Here is a 6,000-nt window from a genome sequence, read left to right on the forward strand (position 1 = left end):
AGAAACTTTAGTTTGTCTCCATCTCATTTATTTATTCTTGGTTTTAATTCTTGTGCTATAGGAGTCTTATTTAAGGAAGTGGCACCTAATCCTACATGATGAAGATTAGGGCCTACTTTTTCCTCTATTAGATGTAGAGTCTCTGGTTTAATTACTAGATCCTTGATCCACTTTGAGTTGAGTTTTGTGCATGGTGAGAGATAGGGGTTTAATTTCATTTTGTTGCATATGGATTTCCAGTTTTCCAAGCACCATTTGTTGAAGATGCTATCTTTTCTCCAATGCATGTTTTTGGCACCTTTGTCTAATATAAGATAATTGTAGTTTTGTGAATTAGTCTCTGTGTCCTCTATTCTGTACCATTGGTCTACCAGTCTGGTTTGGTGCCAATACCATGCTGTTGTTGTTATTATTTCTCTGTAATATAGTTTAAGGTCTGGTATAGTGATGGCACCTGCTTCACTCTTCCTGCTAAGGATTGCTTTATTTATTTTTCCAGATGAATTTCATGATTGCTTTTTCTATTTCTATAAGGAATGCCATTGGGATTTTGATTGGAATTGCATTAAATCTGTATAGTGCTTTTGGTAGTATGGTCATTTTGATAATAGTAAGTCTGCCTATCCAAGAGCAAGGTAGATTTTTCCATATTCTAAGGTATTCTTTGATTTTTTTATTTATGGTTCTATAGTTTTCATTGTATAGATCTTTCACCTCTTTTGTTAAGTTCATTCCCAAGTATCTTAATTTTTTTAGGTTATTGTAAATGAGGTAGTTTTCCTCATTTTCTTCTCAGAGGATTTGTCATTGATATACAGAAATACATTTGATTTATGGGTGTTGATTTTATATTCTGCTACTTTGCTGAATTCATTTACTAGTTCTAGAAGTTTTCTGGTGGAGCTTTTTGGGTCTTCTAGGTATAGAATCATATCATCAGCAAATAGTGCTAATTTAAGTTCTTCTTTTCCTATACATATCTCTTTAATTTCTTTCATCTGTCTAATTGCTCTGGCCATCATTTCAAGAACTATGTTGAATAGAAGTGGTGAAAGAGGGCATCCCTGTCTTGTTTCAGTTTTTAGAGGGAATGCCTTTATTTTTTCTCCATTTAGAATGATTTTGGCCTGAGGCTTAGCATAGATAGACTTTATGATGTTTAGATATGTTCGTGTAACCCCTAGTTTTTCTAGTGTTTTGAACATGAATGGATGCTGTATTTTGTCAAATGCTTTTTCTGCATCTATCAGGATGATCATATGATTCTTATTTTTGAGTCTATTGATGTGATGAATTACACTGACAAAACAAAAAGTTGGTTCTTTGAAAAAATAAATAAAATTGACAGACCCTTAGGTACGCTAACAAAGAGAAGGAAAGAGAAAACTCAAATTACCAGCATACATGATGAAAAAGGTAATATCACACAGAAACTACAGAAACACAGATGATAATTAAAAATTATTTTAAAAACTTATATTCCAAAAAAATAGAAGACATTGAAGGCATCGACAAATTTCTTAAGTCATATCATTTGTCCAGATTGAATCAGGAAGACATAGACAATTTAAACAGACCAATATCAAGTGATGAAATAGAAGATGCCATTAGAAGCTTACCAACCAAGAAAAGCCCAGGACCGGATGGATACACCACTGAGTTCTACAAGACCTTTAAAGAAGAACTAATACCAATTCTCTCCAATTTATTTCAGGAAGTAGAGAAAGAGGCAGCACTTCTATGAGGCCAATATCACCCTGATCCCCAAACCAGGCAAAGACACATCAAAGAAAGAAAACTTCAGACCAATATCTCTAATGAACATAGATGCAAAAATTCTCAGTAAAATTCTGGCAAATCGAATACAAAAACATATCAAAAAGGTTGTGCACCATGATCAAGTGGGATTCATCCCAGGAAAGCAGAGTTCTTTGAAGATGTCATCCCAACAGTCAGGAAGTGAAAAGAAGCTGGAATGAAGGTGTTTATCTATCCTTCTGGAAGTGCAGAGGCTCAGAAGCTATTATTTGGGCATTCTACAGAGGGCAATATTCTTGAGCTTTTTGATTGTCACTTTGATACCAAGATTGGACACAAAGTGGAGAGCGAGAGTTATAGAAAGTTTGCAAACAGCATTGGATGCTCAACCAACATCTTGTTTTCAACAGATGTGACTTTAAAGACCAGTGCTGCTGGGGAAGCAGATGAGCATGTAGCTTGGGTAGTGACAGCTGGAAATGCAGGATTAACAGATTATGAGAAAACTTCCTACAGCCTCATCACATCCTTCAGCAGCACAGAGAGAGATTTCTACAGAAGACCCAACTGTTCCTCAGAGTTGTTGTCCCCCTAGTGTCTAGTTTTATTCTAATGATAAAGTAACTTATATATACATACATATATATGCAAGTATACGTATGTGTATGCTCACTAATTTTCCTGGGTACATAAGTGAGGGAAAAAAAGTCTTATAAGTTCAGTGAAAACAGAACTTATTTAAAGATGCTCTATATGTAGAAATAGTTTAAGACCCTAACACTCACCCGTATTGAGGGCAAAGTGTAGTTGATAGAAAAAAATACAGATCAAATGTGTTTATAATTATCAAATCCTATACCAAAATGAGAACTTAGTTTTGAAAATTATTCAAGGCCTAGTATTTTAAACCCTGAAAATACTTCAGATGCATTCTTAATAATGCATTGCCCTTGCTTAATGGGGAGTTAGAAGATTTACAACAGCTGTATTTCATATTTGCCTAGCTTGGTACAAAAGATAAAGGTATTTGTTTCTTCTCCAAAAGAGCAAAATTAGGAAAGAAAATGCTCTTGAGTCTTGATCAGTCAAGTATTTGTTACTTAAGAAGAAACATACTAATCATGTGGCACCCAGAGCCAGCACTTACGTTATCAGTGAAAAAGGTATGAAGAACAAGAAGAGCCCTAATATGTAACATTTTATCCTTGAATGTGAGAAATGTAAATTTTACAACAGCATTATTTACCATGGTTCAATTCTAACAATAGTCCATGTCAGTTTTATGTTGTGATTAAAAAAATCATTCTGTTCTTTCAAAAATAGATAAAGATATTGTGTTCATCTACAACATCTACATTTAAAAAAAAAAAGAAGTATGTTTTGGGCTGACACCTCAGTGATGAGGTATATAAAGTAATTACTCAAGGGAAAGAAGACAAGGCAATTAAACAACTCTACATTGGAAAGTAATTTGCTATATTAAAATATTTTTATATTTATTTTTTTAGTTGTAGTTGGACACAGTACCTTTATTCCATTCATTTATTTTTATGTGGTTCTGAGGATCAAACCCAGGGCCCCCGCACATGCTAGGCAAGTGCTCTATCACTGAGCCACAATCCCAGCCCTGCTATATTTAAATTTGAAAAAAAAAATCAAAACTTTTTAAATGGCTAGTTGAACTGGAACATGATTAATAATGTAAAAGGGAGGAGATGGCATGATGCAAGGTCAGAGAGCTAGGCCAACTCACAGAGACCACAGTAAGATCTATGGTTAGTACAAACTATCATGAGAATAGATTGGAGCATTCAGGTCAAAACCTATACTTTCTCTTGCTTGGAATATTTTCAACCTACATTCCCCATGATTAATATAGAAATTTTCTGCCTTTTTTGGTTTATCTGCCCTATTTATGGCAAAAATAAGAACTTTGATGTAAGAAATTCTGTCCATCCCAAATGTCTTTATGTTCATGGACTGACAGTAAACATCATGATATGCCAAGAATCTACAAAAAGTCAAAAAGTTTTGTTGATACCTTTGAAAACATTTTTCTCTGAAGCTTAGGTAAAGGGCAAATTAATTGACAAACCCATCTTTCTGTATTGTCATTTTACCATGATGTATGTATGTTAGAGAAAAAGCTGAACTGGAAAGTTATTGCCAAATGCTATACAATGTGAAAAGTCTTCCCATCATGCTGCTTGACATTATAATTCCAGTAACTTATTAAGATCTTTTGAGGAAGACCTATTTGGGTCCTCTATCCATTATTTCAGAACATGTGAGGTAATGTGTGGCCATTTATCTACCACCTTCAACCCATATATGTCACATCCACCTTCTCACTGCTTATATTCTAATCACCACTAATGACAGTACTGAGTATAGAAACAACCCAAACCTTCCTCATAATGTTGAGTAAGACCCCAAAGGTATGGAAACCCAAAATAATCATTGAATATTTTCCAGAAGATCTTTGGGAAATATACACACCCTAGGAGGTATTAATGTTCTTTTCCATATACATGTAGCCAAATAGATTTCACCAACAGTTGTAGTAGGGTTTTTATAAAGCTAACATCATCCTACCTTGTATCTTTATATCTTCTTTTTTATCTGCCTAAGGGCTATTTCAGTCATCCAAGGAACTTTCTCTGAACCAGTTTGCCACAACTTAGAAATATAAATGAGTTAATACTTCAGAAGTCAACAGTTAACCAATCAAGGATGGACTTTTGTGGTCAAACACATTGTCCTCCATGTGGGAAGACTGTGGGGAAAGTTCTGTTTGATTACTCAAGGAGTCCTAAAGAGATTGAATCCAAGTTTTCCTCTATAAACCACTCATGGACACTAACTTTGCTGACTTTTCTTTTTTCCCCACCTCATTTCCCCTATTTCTTTAGGTATAATTCCTGGGATTTCTACTTAAATAAGTAATTTGCACTCAAGATACTGCTTCTTGGAGACACATCCTTTATAAGGTTCATAATCAAATGGTAGAGTCGTAGTAATATAACCAGAACCCCATTTTATTAATGAATAGAAATACACCACCACAATGGCCACCCATCTCTTCTGGTAATGCAGGTGTAATCAGTACGCTAGAAACTGTGTAGGAAATGACACTGTAATATTCTAGAAGACTAATTACATCAAGGAATAAAATACAATTATAAATCTGGATATTTTCTTGTGTCTTTATTCAAACTATTGCTTCTACTCAGAATTTTCTCTCCACTTTATTTATCTGGAGAAATCATTCTCCTCCTGGAAAACAAAATAGATAAGACAAAACTTTCCTTTTGCCATCCAAAAATTAATAATTTTTCTCTCCTCTTTAACCTTGAAGTTATTCAATTATGTCTAAATCACATTATAATTCACTACATGTGCATTTTTTGGTAGGATCCTACTTAGTAGGATCTTAACAGAAAGTGTAATGATATGTTTTTCTTGCAAATTTAACATGGACCATTTTGTTAAATTTACCAAAACTCATTGATACTGGTTCAGAATTGTATAAGCACATAAATTGCTATGAGCATTTTAATTAATGGAGATTTCAATATGAAAGCTTTCAGGAAGGATGATGATATAATTTTCAAGTCTTTCCCTAGAGACCTTATGGGGGTTGTCCAGTTATCTTAAAATGTTCTACTTATTTCTTGCTAAATTCACACTTGGGTACTTAATATTTGCTGTGCCCTAATAATATATCCTCTAAACAATATTAATTGGTTCTGATACCAATTTTCTGACACCAACTAGATATTTCATGATTCCATTTGATTCTGACCTTATCTATCTTGAGTTAGCATCAGATCCCAAAATTTGAAAGGCAGAGTCTCCAGTAAGACTGTCTTTACTTTAGATGCCAGCTGCAAGTGGGATCCTTGGGTTACTTGCACTTATTCCCAGCTGACTACTTATTTGGGGCTTCCCACAACCTCCTGAGATTTTATATTTCACTAGAGTGATTCAAAGAATGGGAAAACACTATTTATGACTACCATTCTATAATGAATGATGTAGAGATGATCAGTCAGGTGAAGAATTACATGGAAGAAGATATAGGAGGAGCCCTGAGAGCAGGAGATTTTTTCCCCATAGAGTCAGGCACCATCCTACCAATACATCAATAGATTCATCAATCAGAAAGCTCCCTAGAGCTTTCATATCCAGAGAATTTTACTAGGGGTGTATTATCCACTATGCGGCCAGCGCAATGGTTTC

General features: G+C 34.5%; 1 pseudogene across 1 annotated transcript in view; it reads left to right on the forward strand.

The window, feature by feature from the left end:
• LOC308632756 (enolase-phosphatase E1-like) overlaps positions 1–2,353 on the forward strand; it is a 98,911-nt pseudogene extending 96,558 nt beyond the window's left edge. The window contains exon 3 of the transcript in view: positions 1,918–2,353. The product of the transcript in view is annotated as an enolase-phosphatase E1-like (transcript). The remainder of the gene's footprint in view (positions 1–1,917) is intronic.
• The last annotated feature ends 3,647 nt before the right edge of the window (positions 2,354–6,000 follow it).

Source organism: Spermophilus citellus (genome assembly GCF_964194105.1).
Source record: "Spermophilus citellus genome assembly, chromosome: 13".
NCBI classification, from domain to species: domain Eukaryota; kingdom Metazoa; phylum Chordata; class Mammalia; order Rodentia; family Sciuridae; genus Spermophilus; species Spermophilus citellus.